At 36.1% G+C, this 22,647-nt stretch overlaps 1 long non-coding RNA gene across 2 annotated transcripts; it reads left to right on the top strand.

Annotated features, from left to right (window-relative positions):
• Window positions 1-4,373: 4,373 nt before the first annotated feature.
• On the top strand, window positions 4,374-9,490 carry LOC107760544 (uncharacterized). Of its 2 annotated transcripts, XR_012697463.1 has the most exons (8): window positions 4,374-4,921; window positions 5,013-5,375; window positions 5,685-5,920; window positions 6,017-6,225; window positions 6,310-6,400; window positions 6,497-6,598; window positions 8,517-8,899; window positions 9,203-9,490. It is a non-coding gene; the product is annotated as an uncharacterized LOC107760544 (long non-coding RNA). The 2 variants fall into 2 exon arrangements; XR_001642419.2 differs by having other exon boundaries at window positions 6,017-6,400.
• The last annotated feature ends 13,157 nt before the right edge of the window (window positions 9,491-22,647 follow it).

Raw genomic sequence — 22,647 nt, 5'->3', positions numbered from 1 at the left:
TACAAAAAAGGGTCAAATAGCGGCACTTAATTAGCAGCATTCATCGGTAACTCCCGCAGATTGTATCAAATTGTGGGACTTTCTCTAGCTGATGCAATTAATTATAATTTAGAGGGGGGATGGGGGATCTGGTACATTAAAAGCAAAAGAGCGCCAAGCTTCCAATTTTTCCCACTATATTTTTGTTTTCCTTCATTTGTTTCTCCCCCAAAACTTTTAGACCTCATTTTGCTTTTCCACTTTCCCGTCTCTCTCACTCTCTCTCTATAGTCTCCAAGCGGCAGCCTCTCTATTACAGTATTGAAAGAGCGTAGCAGTCAAGTTTTTCCAATTACAGTAATTTCTTCTTTTGTTTATTTGCAATTTGTCTTTCATCTTCTCCGATTCTAATTTTGTGTAACCAGGTATTTTTGTATTTTGTAAATTGCATGTGGGTTTTCACTTTATTTTTGTGTTATTTTGGGTATTCTCTGTTGGATTTGAGGTTTATCTATTTATTTGGAGTTTTTGGTTGATTTGGGGTTTCTATGTTGATTTTATGCAATTTATTAGCTTGATTTCTCAATAAACCTAGAATTTTCTGGCATGCAATCTGCTTTATTGCCTCAATATCCTAATGTATTTTTTTTATGCTTCTTTTTTCATGTTCTGTAATGTAAAAAACATTCACCAAAAAATTGATTTGTCTCTGTGTTTTTCAGTTTTGGTAAGCTTTTTCTCCATTATTTCTTTAATTACTGCACTGGTATGCCTAATTATAACCTTCATTTTACTTGATTCTTACATGTATGTTCATGGCAGATACCTAGGCACATGTATGTATAATTTTGGTTTTGTGATGATGCTCTATTTTTATTTTTCAGTTTGTTAATTAGTCAAGTGGCATATTTTTGTATAAAATGAGAATGAAGTTTTACTCTTTCTCCTTCTTGGTTTTAGATAGATTATTTTTTAGCATTACTATATTATTTTTTAGCATTACTATATTACTATATTATTACTTGTTAGAATATGCTAACATCTATTTTAACTCTATTAATCTCATCGTGCTTGATTTCTTTTCTTTTCACCGCTTCTAGAAAATGATTGATTGTTTGTTTGTAAACTTTTGTGTTTCTATTACTGTTTACATTTGTCATTTAATTTACTAATTGCGTCGACGAGCTTGCTATTTAATGCAAAAGGCTTGTTGTAATGTAGTCAATTAAGGAAAAATTAAGTAGCATGTTGTAGCATTCTCAGTTGATCTTATCATGCTAGATAATTAGTAGAACATTACCTTTACTTTTTGTTGTCTTATAAAGTATTAAAATATGTCTCTAATCTTATGGCTTTGAAAATCTTGTAGGTAATATTGTTTCACACTAATCGTTTTTTCAATGGATAAGTCTTGGACTAGAATGTCGAGGAACACACATGAATATTTGCTTGGTTTGAATCAATTTATAGAATTTGCATTTAAGAATGGAGCTATAAGAGATAGAATAAAATGTCCATATCCTAAATGTGGCTTTAGAAAGTGGAAGACTAAAGATATAGTATTTGACCATTTAGTCTGCAAATCATTCCCTCAAAATTATGTCACTTGGGTTATGCATGTGGAAATGAATGTGGTGCACAGTTCTAACAACATAGAGGTTACCAGTGATACAATACCTCCTGAAAATTCTATAGAATTATTGATTAATGAAGAATTTGGGGGCTTAAGATATGAGAGCATTGATGTAGGTCTCTCACAAGTAGTGAGAGAAGAAGAAGTCTTAAACGAAATGCCAGCTTCATATAACAAAGACTTTTTTATTTGCTTAGAGATGAAAATCAAGAACTGTACGAAGGGTCCAAGTACTCAAAGTTAAGAGTTTTTGTTAAAGTTATATCACATAAAGTGTTTGTCTGGGCTAAGTGACATGGTAATGACTATGCTACTATATCTACCTAGGGATGCATTTAAATTTGCAAAAATCCCTAATTATTTTTATGAGGCCAAGAATACCATCAATAAGTTGTGTCTTGATTATGTTAAGATCGATGCTTGTCCGAATGACTGCATGTTATGCTGGGAAGATGATATTGATAAGCAAAAATGCAAGTATTCTCACACTTCTAGGTGGAAGCCTGATAAGAAAAGCAACAAAATTTTTGTGTCTGCTACAGGTAAGAAGAAGCAGTCTGCTACAAATAAGAAGCAAAAGAAGAAGCCTGCAAAAGTTCTGCATTACTTTCCATTAAAATCAAGGTTACAAAGATTGTTCATGTGTTCTAAGACGGCAGAGCATATGAGATGGCATGCGGAGGATGGTAACAAAGATGGAATCATAAGGCATCCTAGAGACGGTGAGGCATGGAAGAGGTTTGATACAACGTTTCCTGAATTTTGTTCTGATCCTCAAAATGTTCGATTAGGCCTAGCTAGTGATGGTTTTAACCCTTTTGGGATGATGAGTACTAATTATAGCATTTGGCTAGTGATTTTGGTTCCATATAATCTTCTACCTTGGTTGTGTATGAAGCAACCAAATTTTATCCTCTCAATGATTATTCCAGGTCCATGTACGGCGGGGAATAATATAAATGTATACCTGCAACCCTTTATTAAGGAGTTGAATGAGTTGTGGAGTGAAGGTGTGAAAACTTTTGATTCATCAAAGGATGAAATGTTTAGAATGCGAAAAGCTCTTATGTGGACAATCAGTGATTTTTCTGGATTTAATATTTTATCTGGTTGGAACACACATACCGGTTTTGCATGTCCCTCTTATAATTTTGATACAGAACCTTGTCGACTTCGGCATAGTAGAAAGTGGTGCTTTATTGGCCATCGTTGATTTTTGGCAAGAAATCACAAATTTAGATTGATGAAGCTTTGCTTTGATGGAAATGTGAAAGAGAGGACCCCTCTAAATAAGTTATCTGGGTCCGACATTTTATAACAAGTGAAAGATATTGATATTACATTTGGAAAACCAGCAGAGTTGAATGATAAAAGAAAAAGAAATAGGCAAAAGAGTGTTGGGGAAGATGTAACTCAGCAATGGAGAAAAAAACCATATTCTTTAGTCTTCCATATAGGGAATTCAACTCATTGCGCCATAATTTAAACCCTATGCATATTGAAAAGAGTGTGTATGATAATATTATATACTCTTTGCTAAATGATAAGAAAAATCAAACGATCATGTTAAAGCTCGAAAAGATCTACGAGATATGGGTATAAGGCGTGATCTTTGGCCAGACGAGAAAGGTGATTATCGGCTTACTGCTTTTACAATTCCAAAAGAGAAGAAAGTAGCTTTCCTAACAACTTTAAAGAATATCTCAATGCCGGATGGTTACGCAAGTAGTATATCTCGTTGTATTGATCTGGATCAAAACCGAATCTTTGGATTAAAAAGCCATGATTGTCACATAATTATGGAATAATTGTTGCCGATTGCAATTCGTAATGTGCTTCTAAACCACGTTGTAGTTTTGGTAGAGTTTTCTTCCTTTTTAGACATCTTTGTCTGAAAAGCTTGAGCCTCTCGGGCCTAGAAAAGCTACAAGATTGGATTGTAATCACTCCTTATCACCTGGAAATGTTGTTCCCTCCATCATTTTTTACTGTAATGGTACACTTAACTGTCCATCTAGTGGATGAAGTAATACAAGGTGGCCTAGTACATTATCGGTGGATGTATTTTGTTAAAAAGTACAATATTTCTTTTTTGAAATTATTTTAATCGATCTTGTAATATTGTTTCAATGTAAATACTTGTTCTAATACGATGCCTTTTTTGTTACAGATTCTTAGGTCATTTGAAGTCCCTGGTAGGAAATAAAGCACAAGCAGAAGGTTCTATAGCTGGAAGTTACATAGTTGAAGAAGCTCTAACTCTTTGTTCTCGGTATTTTGAGGATATTTAGTCAAGAGTAAATAGGCCTAAACGTGTAAGTGATGAACCAAATCATAGCAAGGCTTCTGAAAGGCCATCTATGTTCCCTCAACAAGGTAAATTTGTTGGAGGCTCCACAACATTCCCCATGACTCCTTTGGAGAAAACTCAAGCTCATCGCTATGTGTTACTCTATTGTGCTGCAGTGAAGCCATCTATTGAGTAAGAAATTTAATTTTATTTGATATATGAAATAAGTTTTAAGAGTAACGTGAATTTAATTAATACGTATAAATCTTCTTTAGTGAATTTAGGCAACACATCAAAAGCAGTTCAAGAGGGCGAAGACCTTCAACAACAGAGGTATAGAGAAGAGTCACTAAAGAGTTCTCTGATTGGTTTCCAAAGCGAGTGAGTGAATCGTATTAGAATGTGTTTTCATAGCTTTCTTATTTTAATTTATAAATTTTGACAAAATTATTTGTTGTATTTAGATTATGAATCCAGATATATCAGACACAATATCTGATGATATGAAGTTCTTAGCACAAGGTCCAGCGCCAAATGCAAAAAGATTCACGGCTTATAACATTAATGGATTCAAATTTTGGATTTTGTCTAGAGAACAAGGATTGCAAACTCAAAATAGTGGAGTTTTTCTTATTTCTGACACTTATTGCATTGCATCTAATGCTGATAGAAATGCGAGGCAAGCAGACTTACCATATTATGGGAAGCCGGAAGATATTATTGAGCTTAATTATTATGGCTGGTTCAAGGTTGTGCTTTTCAAATGCCAGTGGGATGACACTACTCGTGATAGAGGGTTCAAAAGAGATGTTTGGAATTTTAATTGTGTCAATTTTTCTAAATTGATTCACACCGGTGATAGTGAGGATCATGATCCTTATATTGAAGCATCTCAAGAAAATATGGCCTATGTTGATGATGAAAATGATGAGGATCATGATCGTGATGTTTTGTTTCATCTATGATAGTTCAATGTTTATATCATATGTTGAAGTGATCATAAAATATTCTATTTTTTGGTAACCTGTTCCTAGTATTTATTTTATTGTTCTCAGCATATTGATTGTATCTCAGTATTTATTTAATTTGCTTATCTTTTCTTAATTACAGATATAACGAAGACCAAGCATTGGCAGAACTTCAAAATGTCAAATCAGGGGAATGCACAACCAGCCCCGTCAGTTCAGGCAACAACAAAGACGGCTTCATCGGTTCAGGCTACATCACAGTTCGGTTTGTCAGTTCAGGCCACATCACAATTGGCTCCTTTGGTTCAAGTCGCATCACAACCGACTTCATCCTTTCCGTCCGCATCACAGCCGACTTCGTCCTTTCAGACCGCATCACAATCGACTTCGTCCTTTCAGGCCGTATCATAGCCGACTTCATCAGTTCAGGTCGCATCACACCCTGCACCATCCAGAAAGCATATTGAACGTGAGTCGATGCAACATTGGACTGTAGATGCTATAGGTAAACTTTCTTCTTCTTCTTTGCTAAAAGTTCCCAAATTGCTGCTGGTTTATTTTTAAAATTTTTTTTTCTTCTTCTTCTTCTTCTTCTCTGCTAAATGTACCCAAAATGTTGCTGGTTTATTTTTAATTTTCTCTTATTTTTTCCTTTTTATTCTTCTTCTTCTCTGCCAAAAAATTCCAAAAGGGACTTATCACTTTTTCTCTCTTTTAACTTCCCACAACACTGGTACTAATGTAAAGTAACATATATATGTAATTATTTTTTTCTGTTTGTTTAAACTTGGCTTTTTTTAAATTAAAAATTCAGAAGAAAATAGGAAGAGGCTCAAAGTGAAAGTTAGGGATGTTCTAAATTTATCTGGTGAAGAGCGCATCGTGCTTGAATTCGATTACCTGGACGAACCATTTGGAGAAGCACAAGGCCTTCTTGCTGGCTTTTGTGGAATTTTGGCAACTGACTTCTCCTTATTTCCAATTCTCTTTGAGAAATGGTCAGATTTACCTATATCATACTTCGACCATGTATTTGATCTAAGTGTAAAGGTATAAGCTCTAATTCTTTCTGCTACACGTCTATTTTATTGTTGGACTTCATATTTGCATGTAACAGATAAGCTAACCAATGTTTTATTCTTGAAGCAACGATTTTGTTTAAGACAGTCGAGTCAGTTGCACGAGGTTATGTTTATAATTCTATTTGGAAAAAGTGGAGCGCGGATAGGCTAAACTTGTGGAGAGCATTCTATCCACTCAAAAGTAAAGCTCAGATTATGGAAAATATTCCGGCTGGGATTCCACGGGATCAGTGGACTTCGTTTGTTGATTACCATTTTAAAGAAATAATTTTGGTATTTATTTAATTACTTCAACTTGTATGTTTGATTATATTTAGTTATTTGTGTGATTGGCTTTCAAGTATTTTTTTTTGTAAGGAAATGTGCAAAAGGAATACTGAAATTCGAAAGAAACAAACATTTACATATAGGTGGCTCCAAACCTAACTCCAGAAGAGGGGCTGAAATGGTGAAAGATGTTAATTCATGTCATTTTACTTTAATTATTAAACTAACTTATGTAACTATTCCAGTTAAGTTATTCCGTTGGTTATTTTATTTGTAGATGGTTGAGACTGGACGAAGGCCTGGACACGCACAACTTTATTTTGATACTCATAAGAAATAAGATGGAACATATGTGAATAAGGCGGCAAAGGAGATATGTGTAAGTTTGTTCTTTATCTTTGTGATTGTTGAAGGTTATTTTTTCTTTTTGGGTATGAAATCTAATATATGTATCTGTCTGATTCACTATTATTGTGTGTGTCAAAAGTACCAAATTGTGTTACAAATTGGTCGCAAATTCAGTTGGAATGTGCATTATGGTCTGGCACTTATTCAGTTGGAATGTGCATTATGGTCTGACAGTTATTCAGTTGAATCTCCCTCATTCTACTTTTCGGAAATAGCATCTCTCTATTCATCTGTCTTGTGGCTAATTCAAGTAGTTTCAGCTTCTTCCAGACTCTATATATGGTATTCCCATGAATGTTCTACTCCCATATGTCTTGAACAACACCCTTTGAATTTTTCATGTTGCAACAGCACATTGAGTAATCGAAATAACGTAGAGATGTATTATTTAGCTATATTAGCTTCAATAATAATTTTGGTATGGTATGAGCATTCTAGATTGTGGTAAAATGCTTCCAATCTACTATACATTAGAAACTATTGGTCATTACAGAAAGCTCAATCTACTAAACTATAGGTTCTCTCTTCTGCATCTCTTTTATTACTCTAAGAGTATTAACTCCCTTTCCTATTGATTTGGCCAAGTTCAATATCTTGTATACGTCTTTGAAAGTTGATGGTGTCTGATTATTTTAGTCCATTCAGTCTATTATGTACTGAGAGGATAATATTAAAATCTCCTACAATAAGAAAGGATTCATTAATCATAGTACCTATCTGATGTGATAACACAACAAGAATAGCTCAGAAAAAAAGGAAATTTGTTTCAGAAGAACAAGAGACAGCCAATTGATTTCTCTTGTTCCATAAATATTAATTCACCATTAATCTGTTTTTGTGTATATTTCCTTCATTTCCATATTCTTGATTCACTCAGCTTCTTGCATTGAGGTAAAAAAAACTCCTTTTCTTTTTTATTGATTCTCTGTATTGGTTTCTTATGAAAATAATGGTAGTAGTTCTTGAAATTCTGTTTTTTGACTAGTTGGATGCATGATCTGTGTTTTGCAAACATATTCTTTTCTTAATGTATGTGTGTGTGTGTATTATGATCATTGTTTGAAATGGGGTGTCTGAAATTTTGTGTGTAATATATATTATGATATAGTTTATGAGGTGTTTAAGATGTTAGAATTTTTTTTTTTTTGAAATTTGGTTCTTGTAGATTCTTTTTTGATATTTACCGATGGGTTGTAATGTCAAATAAGTCGTACACTTTTGTTTCTTTCTTTCTTGTTTGAAACATTCTCTGTTTTTTCTTGGAAATAACATTATCTTTTTGACCAGTCCAATTTTTTGTAAATCTCTTCTATTGTTTAATTATTACTAGTACAAGAGTTGGTTTCATAGTATAAAGGGTATTAGTACAGCTGCATAATTATTACTAGTACAAGAGTTGGAATTGCTGTGTGAATCCGTGCATGTATTGTGCCTTTAGGCAGATTACCCTCTTCACTAACAAACTTCATTACATGCTTTTCCCAGAATCTTCCACTACAAAATGCCTTCTCCCCTCTGCAAATATAAAAAGGAAAGGAAACAAGTTGTTAGTGTATGTTTAACTATTTACTGCTTCAGCTTGTGCAGAAATAATAGGTAGTTCCGCCGCAGAGTATTAAGTACTGATCTTGCTTATTCAAATGCAAAAGGAGTCAGTAAAATGAACTAGACCACCATATAGTTCTAAAAAATCATCATGTATCTTTTAAGTTCATTTTACTTACAATGAGACCTATAAGGATGAAGTTCTTTTTTGGTGTTGCTTTTGTATTTAGGTGTATTTTATAGTTTTAAAGTATCTGGCTTGATGCATTTCAGCAGCTATCTCTTTTTTGCTTGTCTTAGTGTGTATTTAGTTACTTATTAATGTTGTGATAAATAATATTTAGGAAAAAATTGAACTTGCTTTGAGCCAAAGCACGGTGGATGAGTCTGGAGTTTTGCCGAATGCTGTTGTTGTTAAAGTGCTAGGAAAAGGGCACTCTGGAAGGGTAAGGTGCTTAGGATTAGGAGCTGTCCCAACAAAGTTTTTAAACATGCAAGACCTCGTTTTGGTGGTATGAATGCTTTAAGTAGTGATGCTTCATGTTTGAACCATTGCTAAGAGAACTTCAATAAATTGTTGAATGCTCACAACCAAAGCCAAGAGAACTACAAAGAAATAGTGAATTCACACAAACAAATGACGAATGCTTTCAAGGCATATATGATAATGAAAGAAGGGACAATACCAGAACAATTTACGAGGTTCTTTGCTTCTCCTCCTACAATGGTAAATAAACTTCTGGGTTTTTTTTCAACTGATATTATTTGCATCAGGAGCAACTGATATAAAAAAAACTAAAGATCTTCTTTCTCCGCACTTCTTTAGTGGATCGATTGTACTTTATTCATGTTGAAACTTTCTTGTTTCTGGGATTATAGTTATGTATGTGTACTGCTGAATTCCTAGTATCACGCGTTTTAAAATTTTGACTAGAGAATAAAGTATGGAATTGGTTCAGATTTTTATTCAAGAAATAGCTCAAGTTATAATTAGCATTCAAAAGATCTTATTATTTTATTTTGTTTGCAGCCAAGAGATGCAACTAGTGGATCTCTATCACCCATGGACGCAAGAAGATCATCTGATGGCAGTAATTCAGGTGACAACAATTGAAGTTCTTTATAATTGAATATTAGATAATTAATTATGACAATGTAATTACGTGATTGGAGCGGATGTTAGAATGGCTAGGGTGAATATTTTATGTTAAAATTTAGTTTGAAAACTACTGAATTACTTTATATATGAAAGTAACACTTTTGTGATGCTAAATATGTTGATATTTCTAAGTGTTGATATATATATCTTTTTTGGTTAGATTATGGTGTGTATAGGTTCATAAGTAGATAATATTCAAAGTTCAATATTTGTAAAAAATGCAGTAAAAGAAATTAATACGTTCAATGAATTGCGTGAGTTTTGACCGCCGCACTTTTTGTATTGTTAAATAATTATTTCCTATGTTGCACAGGTTCAGACTGCCGGAACTTGTAAAAAATATAAATTTTTTAATAATTTAATAATCAATTTACGGTGGTTGAACTACCACAAATTAATTACTGCTAATTAATTAATGCAGTCGCGGTAGAACTACTGCAATTTGATTGCGGCGAGCCTTCTTGTAGGAGTTTTGTGAACCGCTGCAACTACAAATTACGGGAGTTACGGACCACTGTAATTTGTAAAAATAACTGTCGCAATTTGGCTTTTTTTTTTTTATAGTGATTGCATTTATTTTTGAAAATCATTTTCCCAAAATAGCTTCCCGCGTTTTAGATCACCTTATCACACCGCGTGACCTCAAATAGTTCTCCTACTAGCAACACGCATATCAAGCCCACTTTATCTCATTGCATGCGTTTCAATCCCAAAACCTTATACAACCGCATGCATATCAATATCACAATATATCACAAATCGCACCTCAAGCACCTAATATCGCAACTTGCCCAGAAACCAACAACAATAGTGCTTTCACAACAAGTATCTCATGGCTCAACCATAACATGCACAAGAGTATCAACAATAATAACCGGAAGTGAGTAACTCAACAAGAATAGTGTTTCTCAACTCTGCAACTTTGCCTCAAAGTAAATTACAACCTTTATAACTCAATACCAATTTCAATAACAAGATACTCCAAGAATGACAACTTCAAATAAAGAATTCACGGTTAAATAATAAATAAGGAATGAAGGAAACAACAACTTCAACTAAACATGTAGAGCGATTAACAAGTAAGAGATAAGACAAGTAGAGCATGTGAAGATAGCCTGATGATGTAACATGTTAAGGTAACTCAAATAAGGAATGAAAGGAATCTACATAGCTGACATGGGTAATTTTCATATTTAGCCCGTGCACATACTTGCCAACTTGCGTACATGGCTTTCACACATCAAAATTATCACGAACAACACCAATCCTAAGGGCTAATTTTCCCACACAATGTTATGCAAGACACTTACCTCAAAACACACAAACTTAATCCACTAGTAGGTCTTTCCCTTAATTATCCATCTCCGAATGACTCGAATCTAGCCAAAATAACTTCATACCATAAATATAAACTATAGGAAACTATTTTTAACAATAAAGTTACGATCTTTACACAGAAAGAAAAAGTGAAATCACAAAGTCAATCAAGGCCCGCGTCTCGGAACCCGACCAAAATTATAAAATTCGAACACCCATTCGATAACGATTTCAACCATATAATAATCAATCAAATCCGACCTCAAATCGCCTTCCAAATCCCAAAAATTTTAGCCTAAGAAGTTTCACAAATATTTTTCCAAATTTCCAACTCAAAACACTAATTAAATGATGAAAACAACAATAGATTCGTGTAATATAGACAAAACCGATTTAGAATTTCTTACCCCAATGATTTCCTTGAAAAACTCTCAAAAAAGAACCACAAACTGAACTCTCTAGGTCCAAAAATGGATAATGAATCAAACCCTCGAACTTAGGCCTTTTCTACCTAGTGAATCCGCATTTGTGGTCACCCAGTCGCATATGTGACGTCGCACCTGCAAAACATCCATCACAGGTATGGTTCCCACTAAAGTCCAGAGGTTCTGATTCTGCGGACAACTGCTCGCACCTGCAATCCTCCTTCTGCGGAGAAAACAACTGCACCTGTCGTCCTGCCCCAAAGCCTCTCTCCAAATTCTGCTTCTGCGGAAGACAAGTCTGCGCCTGCAGAGGCGCACCTACGCCCAAGTGTTCGCGCCTGTGAGCCCAGACTTGGGCAGCCTACTCGAGTTCTATGCTTCACCACTCGTACCCATGAGTCCTCACCTGCGACCAATCCCTCAGCAGGTGCGATTACACCAGAAGGGCTGATGCTTCAGCAACATGATCAAGTCCAATTTTTTTATCCAGTTTCAATCTAAATCACACCCGGCGCCCCAGGGGCCCCGTCCGAATATACCAACAATTTTCAAAATGTATAACGGGTCTACTCAAAGCCAAAAATCATATCAAACAACATCGATTCTACGAATCGCAACTCAATTCAAGTCTATGAAACTATGAACTTCCGATTTCCAAAACAAATGCCGATTCATACCAGAACAATCCCAATTGACTTCAAATTTTGTACACAAGTCATAAATGACATGGCGAACCTATTCCATCTTCCGGAATAAGAATCCGAACCCGATGTCAATAAAGTCAACTCCTGGTTAAACCTTTCAACCTCCCAAATTTTTAACTCTCCAACTTTCGCCAATTCATGATGAAACGACATACATACCTCCAAATCAACATCCGGACATGCTCCTAAGTCCAAAATTACCATACGGAGCTATTGGAACCGCCAAAACTCTATTTTGGAGTTATCTATATAAAAGTCAAACTATGGTCAACTCTTTCAACTTAAGGCTCCAACTTAGGGACTATATGTCCTATTCCACTCCGAAACTCACTCGAAACCAAAACAAAACACCCCCGACAAGTCGCGTAACCACAGTATAACATAGAGGAGACAATAAACAGGAGATTGTGGCTAAAATAATCAAAACGACCGATCATGTCGTTACATCATCTCTGTTGTTGAGTTATTTGCTTAAATTGCAATTACATTCTCTGTCATATTCATTCATTGCATACCACATCTCAGTCTCCGTTATCATTTTTTGTCACATCATGTTATCAATTTTTGGGCATATTGGCATGAGATTTGTGAGCCCGAGAGACAAGAGAGATTGATGATTATGTTGGGGCCTGAGGGCCAGATTGTGTGTTATAGATGGGATCAGGATGTACGCCACAACAGATTTTATTGATTCATGATATGAAAGAGATGCACACCACAACAAATTTTATTGATTCATGATGGGATTGGACTGCATGCCGTATCAGGTTTTATTGACATTCATGACTTCACATGCACATTGACATGTAGACATAGAGATGTACATTCCTCATGCTATCTGAGAATGAAATATCTTATCTGATGTTGAAAGTTTTTGGGAAAAATCATAGTTTTCTGATATACTCATATTATAGTTTACAAAGCTGGTGTGAAATAAAAATACGCCATCTGTCTAAAGTATACATGAATAAATTAAAAATTCTAAAGCTATCATGAACAAAAGGCAACAATGACTGGAACGTAGGTACATCTTCAGATCCACCTCCCGTGGTACGCATCTACATCAATTATCAAAAATCTGCACGCAAGGTACAAAAGTGTAGTATGAGTACAACCGACCCCATGTACTCAATAAGTAACAAGACTAACCTTTGGGCTGAAAGTAGTGACAAGATCTACATGTACAGTCCATTATAGAAAGTAATGGTACAGAAATGTAGGCATGCTTTAAAGTTCAACAGTTAAACTCAGTACAAATAAAATAGATCAACTCTGAATGATATGAGGAATATGACATCTCTATATCTACATGCCAATGTACATGCTGTATGTGATGCAGCTCTATGGAAAATCTCATACACTCACAATCTCAATCGGTCAATCAGTAACATTCAGTCACATTTATATAAGGTCGTATATATACACATCAACTAACAATTAGTCAATCAGTATTGTATAAGGCCAATTCAGCCTAGGGGAAGATCCATCCCCAGATATAAATGATTCGGACAAGATCCATGTCCAGGGAAGATCTCAAAATGCTCAATCACTCAGTAATGTATATGGCCAATCTAGCCCAGGGAAGATCCATACTGTATATATACACATCAACTGACAATTAGTCAATCAGTACTGTATAAGGCCAATCCAACGTAAGTGAAGATCCTCCAGGTATATAAATGATTCAGACAAGATTCATGTCCAGGGAAGATCCATCCCTCAATATAAATGAACCGCACTCACTGTGGGGGGTGCAGACTCCAAAAGGGCTCCTTCAGCCCAAGCGCTATAATAGCCAGATCCATGCATAAATAAATAAAACATGCTACGTCGTGTAGCCCCATCCCATAAATATCACTCAAAATCTCCAGTCTCTCGGGCTCTCAGTGACATGAAAATCAACCCGACATGATGATATGATGTATCAATGAATGACAACAAAGACTGAGATATGATATGCAAATCATAGATGTGACTGAATATAAAATTGTAAATTTAAACAAGTAATTCAATAGAAATAAGACCTCTTGTGGGTCCCAAAAATATTGGCACGTAGCCTAAACATAATCTTTAACATGAGTCTCAGCTCGATTTCCTCTAACACGTGGAGGATATGTTGGTAATGACATGATTATTTGATTATGCAACTCCACAGAATCAATTAAGTCACAATTTATATGGTGCACGCCCGCACGCCCGTCACCTAGCATGTGCGTAACCTCCAAACAATTCATAAAACACGAAAATCAGGGATTCGTACCCTCAGAACCAAGTTTAGAAGTGTTACTTACCTCGAACAAGCCGAATCTACTGCCGAGCAAGCTAAACAATACTCCAAAAATTCCATTCCGCGTGTATCAACCTCCGAACAACTTCCTATCTCCTCAATTCCAAGCCAAACGATTAGAAACTAGTCAAACAACGTGCAAATTTATCAAAATATACTCCAATGCTTACAATTTAACAATTTATAAATATTCCCGACTCTTCTCGAAACGTCAGTAGTGGGGCCCACGTCTTAAAATCTGACAAAACTCATATAATTCGACAACTCATTCAATTACGAGTCCAACCATACTAGTTTCACTCAAATCCGACTCTGAATCGACATGCAAATCCCAAAAACACATTTTATGGAATTTCTACAATTTTTCCCAAATTTTCATCTCAAAATACTAATTAAATGATGAAAATAATGATATATTCATGTATATTAACCAAATCCGAGTTAGAATCACTTACCTCGATGAATATCTTGAAAATCCCATAAAACATCGCCTCAAGTCGAGCTCCCAAAGTCCAAATATTAAATATTACTCTAACCCCTATTTATAAGGTACAACAATCTCATCTCCCATTGTGCTAGCCGCACATTGCAAGTTCCACGACCGCAATCCATATTGTGTGGCCGCATTTCAGCTGCCACTGCACTACTAGGCTTCAATAAATTGACCACAACTTTCGTTACAAATGTCCAAATGATGAATGGTTTAACTTTCTGGAAACGAGATTCAAAGGACTAAAACTTTTAATTTTTGATTATATCCAAGTTTCTTATATATTAAAAGATATAATCTTCGGAATTCAGACCATCAAACCTGCAGATTCCCCTTTCTGCGGCCGCAAGAGGATTTCTGCGGTCCGCACATTTCTTCTGTGGTCGGCGCATTTCCTCTGCGGTTCGCACATGAGGCTTTGTCACCACTCCAAATTTTGCACACAAATCATATATGATATAACGAACTTACTGAAATTTCCGGAACTACAATCTGAACCCGATATCATCAAAGTTAACTCCCGTTTAAACTTATGAACATTCCAAACCTTCAAATTTCAAACTTTTGCCAATTGGTGTCGAAACCTTCTAGAAATATCCAAATGAAATTCCGGGCATATGCCCAAGTCCAAAATCACCATTCGGACCTAACGGAATCACCAAAATCCCGATCTGAGGTTGAATACTAAAAAGTCAAACTTGGTCAACTCTTTCAACTTAAAGCTTCAAACATCAAATTCATTATTCCGAACTAATTTCGAAACACCTGAAAACCAAACCGACGATTCACACACGTCATAATACATCATATGAATCTATTCAAGACTTTGAATAGTTAAAAGGAGCTTAAATACTCAAAACAAACGGTCGGGTCATTACATTGTCCCCCCAATTAAACATACATTCGTCCTCGAACGTGCTAAGAGTTGTTCCTAAACCTTCAAATCTCTATTCCACCTTACCACACACATACCAGGGTGATCCCATGCCACCCTATTCCATATAGGCCTGACAACACAACATAATTGAAGATTTTACTTTAACCTTAGTCTGTAAAACTTAGAACCCAATTTCCAACATCCAGACTTTCTTACAAGACCCGAATCTCATATCTACACATTGTATAAGTCTGAACAAGCTATATCAAGAAATAACCATAACCCCAGATATAATAACATTACATACTACATAACTCGCATACTCGCTGCACTATTCCCGATCACAGTATCTACTCAAAACCAACCAAGTACTAGTATAAAACCCCACATTCAACAGAACCTCATTCCAAACCCTTCGCACACCTCTGATAATGAAATAAATATACAGGAACTCAGAACCCCTCACCAGATCAGCATGACATGGAGCTTCCTTCGTTCAACAAGTACCATAGCCAGTTATTTAAGCCGTATTCTAAATTATTCTCCAACACGCCGTAATCAAACCTGATAGTAACCATTCTAGGTCCAATAACCTTATATTATCAAACATAACTATTCCACAAACATGCGACACCAATATAACTCAAACCACAAATTGCGCAACCTATGTACCCAAAAATGGAAAATGTCTCAAAGAAGAGAACCATTTTGCAGGTTTAACAAGCACCACCACAACCGCAATGCTATTAGATCATCATATATAGTAGAACCAAGAGACACGAATCTAATAACGGTAACCAGCTCTCCTAGAGCACATATTAACATCAATCGCACGGACAACTCGCGTGCTATAGTATCAATATCTGGACTGGCAGGACAACTCACGTGCCAATAATATTAGTATATGGATCTGCATGGTCAACTCATGTGCCAATAACATAATCGGTCTAGCATGGTCACATGTCTCAAGTCCAAGCATATCATACACGAGCAATCAAATAAGTACACATGTATATGATAAATAAAATAAGACTCTTATGCTCCTGGAATGGTATAAATAACACGCCATAGAGTAGGCATGTGCAATGTGTTCTATCACAACTCAATTCGGCAAGTTATCGCAGAAATTGTAATTACCAAGTTTATTCAAGGAATTAGCCTCTTTGTAACCTCAAGTATAGCCCGGGTAGTTCTCAATAAAGGTACATATACAAGAAATGCTATAACTTTATGCTTAACAGCCAACTCTAGGTATATCATAGCCTAGGCATTCTTCCGAGTATAAATACTTGATCTGACGCCCTCACATGGGCTCAAACCTCACATATATGCACACTCATAACGTGTAACTATCACAAATAATTAACGCAACTAGTGCCTCCATTGAGTTTAAATAAAACACTCACCTCAAACAAGTCGCAACCCTGAAACAATATGCTTCTGAGAACTCCCAGTATCCAAATTCATATAACACGTGAATCACCGTAACTGATCCCAACTCCAGCACTCGAATGACTAACACCCCTTTCATGCACGATCATCCCACGAGGAATACTTCCATAATTCTTCCATTCCACATAACAATAATTGGAATATCAGTAGTCTATCAACCAGGTGAGTACCACAATACCAATGAACATCCATAAGTCAAAACACAATGCGCCTTCTAAAATGCGCTCCCTTCTCAGGGATTACCGAGCAGTTATAACATTTATCTAAATATCCGAAACTGACCATTGTCCAGAATTCGTGACCTTCCCTTTAGGAATGAACTGCCACCTTATACATGTAAATCTTATTCCCGCACAACATACCACATCTATCATGCCATTATGTGACAAGCACAAGAATCTCATTATCAACTCCGAGTCACTAGCAATTTACATACTCGGTTAGTTAGAAACCTTCTTTTTGCTCCTATATAGGAGAAAATCACAATACACAATATGTTCCTCATGCCAGTAGGACATATCCGGCTCACAGTATGGTAGAAACCATAAAAAACACTTTGAAATCCATTTGCGCATAACCAAGCTATCAGACTAAATTCCTCTAAATCGACCAAGCCACACAGGTCACAAAACCCAAGAATATTGCCACCAAAACATCTATAAAACCTCACCATATCATAATTACCCCTCATAAATACCACAACCGAGACACCAACTCTGAAAAGACCTTATGTGAACTTAAAATTATTCTTTTACCTTTCTTATATAGGAATGTAGAATCCATAGTCATACAGAATTACCGCAAGTTCCGGCACCATCCAATGTAAATCTCAGATTCTCTCCACACACAAGTCCGAAAAAATTTTCAATTGCTATATATAAATCTCAAACCCATTAGAACCTTCTCGGGAGTCACCCACTTTGCTCAAATCTAAATTGCACCGCCCAAACAGGCCGAAAGACACATGCCCCATTAGCACAACAACACCCAAAGAAGTAACCCTGCTTAGCACCACAAATCAAATTCATACTCCATGCACACTACATCCTTCACAAATAATAACTCACTTATCCCATGAATTTCATATATACTCATAAAGCGCAGTATATCTCGTATTCAGGATTTTTCTTACTCAAGTCATCCTTGATCTCAATCTCTACAAGTCATAACTAATCCACAAGTATGTCTCAGACCAAAACCAATACAACACATAATAGTACAATCAAATCGTAGATAGAAGACTCCCCCACTTGGCTCGAAGCCATATAACAAAACATATTATAACTCACCATACCCATACTCTATTAATGCCATACTACAACAATGAGATTTAACCAAATTCTTCACATGTTTATGCAACGTAGTCCGTATAGTACCCCAATTCATCTGCTAATCTTGCCTTTATTCTCGTGACGGTTAGGTCGACTTCCTTGACCATTTCAAATTCAAATCGCAACACATAGAACCTACTGATAGAAAAGAAACTCTCTACACGTAAGGTTCACCCATCTGTAAATTACCCCGCATGTGATAATCTGCCTGCTTAGCCTCAAACTGACATCTCTCTATACCCTTTTGCATCCACAACAACTACGTAATTGCTTAATCTTTCTGAGTCTGAACTCACAACAAGACATGAAAATCTACTTCGTTCCCCAATTAATCCACATGAAAAATCTTTCAACACACTCATAACTCGAGACTATACGTCATACTAAGACAACAATCTAGCACCCAATAGTCTTTTTTACATCTCAAGCAAACTATTCCCATCACAATCAAACCATCTGAACATATTCTGCAGTCACATCATGCTCATCATATAGCTCTCCACCCACTCATTGAGTCACAAATTCCACTCTAAGGGATGCTACCAGACATATAAGTCTAAAAGCACGAGCTCATACAACCTAAATCCCCCGTGCTCAAGATACAGTCATAATCCAACCTCAAGTCCTCCAGACTGGCCCATCATCAGCACACAGAAATCACATCTCCCACCTCATCCATGCAATTCACAAGTCGACGATGCACGACTGATACCGAATGCTCACATGCGCATACGAATGCGTGGAAGGAATTCAAAGAGTTACGCTTCAAGCTGAATCAATGACGCACGATAAGGAAGGAAAGATGGGAAACTTATCATAAATTCCATGTAGCCGCTCAAAGATAGGTATGGACGTCATCATACCACTCTGCAAGACTCTACTAGATACTTGCTCAGGACTTGTAGTACCTATGAACCTAGAGCTCTGATTCCAACTTGTCACAATCCCAAATCCAACTAGTCGTGATGACACCTAACCTCACCCGCTAGGTAAGCCAAATAACAACCATCCGATTAAATTAATATTTAACTGACTCTAATATACTTCCCAAGGACTGGTAGTACAAATCATGAGCTTCTGAGATTAGGATTTACAAAGCTGGTGTGAAATAAATATACGTCATATGTCTGAAGTATACATGAACAGATTAAGAAATCTAAAGCTACCATGAATAAGAGGAAGCAATGACTGGAATGCAGGTACATCTTCAGATCCAGCTCCCGTCGTACGCAGCTACATCAGCATCAAAAATCTGTACGCAAGGTGAAGAAGTGTAGTATTAGTACAACCGACCCCATGCACTCAATAAGTAGCAAGACTAACCTTTGGGCTGAAAGTAGTGACGAGCACTATAGGTACAGTCCAATATAGAAACAACAATATATAAATGTAGGCATGCTTTCAAGTTCAGCAGTTAAACTCAATATAAATAAAATAGATCAACTCTGAATGATATGAGGAATATGACATCTCTATCTCTACATGCCAATGTACATGTTGTATGTGATGCACCTCTGTGGAAAACCTTGTGCACTCACAATCTCATAACACTCAATCACTCAGTACTGTATGTGGCCAATCTAGCCCATGTAAGATCCATCCCGTATATATACATATCAACTGACAATCAGTCAATTAGTAGTGTATAAGGGCAATCCAGCCTAGGGGATTATCCATCCCCAGATATAAATGATTCAGACAAGATCCATGTCCAGGGAAGATTCTCAAAATGCTAAATCACTCAGTATTATATATGGCAAATCCAACTCAGGGAAAATCCATACAGTATATACACACATCAACTGACAATTAGTCAATCAATATTGTATAAGGCCAATCCATCCTAGGTGAAGTTCCATCCCTAGATATAAATGATTCAGACAAGATTCATGTCCAGGGAAGATCCACCCCTCAATATAAATGAACTGCACTCACTGTGGGGGGTGCAGTCTCCGGAAGGGATCATTCAGCCTAAGCGCTATAATAGCCAGATCCAGGCATAAATAACTAAAATATGTTACGGCGTGCAGCCCGATCCCATAAATATCACTAAAAATATCCAGTCTCTCGGGCTCTCAATGACATAAAAATCAACCCGACATGATGATATGATGTATCAATGAATGACAACAGAGATTGAGATATGATATGCAAATGATAGATGTGACTGAGTCCAAAATTATAAATTTAAACAAGTATTCAATAGCAATAAGACCTATGTGTGTCCCAAAAATATTGGGACGTAGCTTAAACATGATCTTTAACATGAGTTCAGCTCGATTTTCTCTAACACGTGGGGGATGTATGGGTAATGACATGATTATTTGATTATGCAACTCCACAGAATCAATTAAGTCATAATTTTTATGGTGCACGCCCACGCGCCTGTCACCTAGCATGTGTGTCACCTCCAAACAATTCATATAACACGAAATTCAGGCATTCATACCCTCAAAACCAAGTTTAGAAGTGTTACTTATCTCGAACAAGCCGAATCCGCTGCCGAGCAAGCTAATATGTCACGACCCAAAATTCCACCACAGGCGTCGTGATGGCACCTAGTCTCTAAGACTAGGTAAGCCGATTTCCATTACATTTCGAAGCCCCCCTTTTTTTTTATAATCAAAACCAATAGAGGAACAAATATAAATGTAACAACCTCCCAAGACTGGTAGTACTGAGTCACTAACTCTAACCGAATACATAAAATAATCTCAAGGATCGAATACTCAATACTGTTTGAATAATAAATAACAGTACAATAAAATGGAAAGACTCCAAGGAACTGCGACGACCAAGCAGCTCTACCTTGAATCCTTGCGATCCCACTCTAACTCTGTCCGAGTCCGATATCCCCAATACCTGGCTCTGCACAAAAGTGTGCAGAGGTGTAGTATGAGTACACCACGGTCAGTACCCAATAAGTATCAAGACTAACCTCAGTGGAGTAGAGACGAAGTACAGTCAAGACACTCACTAATCTAATAACATGTGCAATATGATATACAAAATAATAGAAAACAAATAGCAGCGATAGCAACACAAATCAACTAGTGATTTAAACAGCAAGGCGATAGGAATACCGCAAATATTACTCAAATGAATAATAAATACAGGTACAACCAATTAATCAAGTCCTTTCAATATACATCTTTATCTATAAGTTTTTCAATAAAATTCTCTAGAATATAATCCTTTTCAATAAATATATTTCGAATATACTTCCTTCAAATAAATATCCTTCCATTATAAATTTTTCAAATAAATATCTTTCGAATATAATTCTTTCAAGTAAATATCTTTCAAATATAATTCCTTCAAATATACTTCTTTCAAGTAATTATCTTTCTAATATAATTCTTTCAAATAAATATCTTTCTAATATATTTCTTTCAAGTAAATATCCTTCCAATATAATTCTTTCAAATAAATATCTTTCAAATATAATTCTTTCAAGTAAATATATTTCCAATATAATTCTTTCAAATAAATATCCTTCTAATATAATTCTTTCAAGTAAATATCTTTCAAATGTAATTCTGTCAAGTAAATATCCTTCAAATATAATTCTTTCAAATAAAAGTCACCTTGTGACACCTCATTTAACTTTTCTGGCGTGAGAAATATATTCAACGTATCACATCAAATGGCACGGCAATTCCTTCGTGCACTTGTCTCATTCTCACCCAATACATATATGTAGATAAAATCAATTGGCACGGTAACACCCTTCGTGTATTCATATCTTTATCACCGTGCATACATATAACAGTACCAACTAGGTGGGAGAAATACCAATAACAATAAAAGAAATAACGTGGAGGCACACAGGAAGCAACAACGACTACAAGTCACATAGAAAACATACGTGCACAATAACATCTCAAGATAAAGGCATGAATGTATATACATCAAAACGATATCACAATATAATGTATGTCTCTCGTCCTCGCTGCACGAAAACACCCTTCGTGCCACGAATATATTATAATATAAAAATAATTGCACGGCATCACCCTTCGTGCTTTTACTCTCGTCCTCACCTGATAATATAAATGAAATAGCAGGGCATCACCCTTCGTGCTTTACACTCTCAATGGCACGGCATCACCCTTCGTGCTTTACACTCTCAAATGGCACGACATCACCCTTCGTGCTTTACACTCTCAAATGGCACGACATCACCCTTCATGCTTTACACTCTTCCTTACCAAGCATATGTGTATCATTAACAAGCAAGGTAGGAAGCATAAATAACATCAAGGAGAGTGTTTAAACCACAACACGATACAACAATTCATGTCACAATTTTCCACTGACCACAACCAATTTCCAAATATGTAGTAGAATCAATAAATTTCTCAACAAATAGCCCAAGGCTCCACACAACATATAATAAACCTCAAAACAATCAACAGAGGTGGAAAATACTC

The sequence above is a fragment of the Nicotiana tabacum genome, chromosome 12 (genome assembly GCF_000715075.1).
Source record: "Nicotiana tabacum cultivar K326 chromosome 12, ASM71507v2, whole genome shotgun sequence".
Classification (NCBI taxonomy): domain Eukaryota; kingdom Viridiplantae; phylum Streptophyta; class Magnoliopsida; order Solanales; family Solanaceae; genus Nicotiana; species Nicotiana tabacum.
This window is presented reverse-complemented; position numbering and strand designations above follow the sequence as displayed.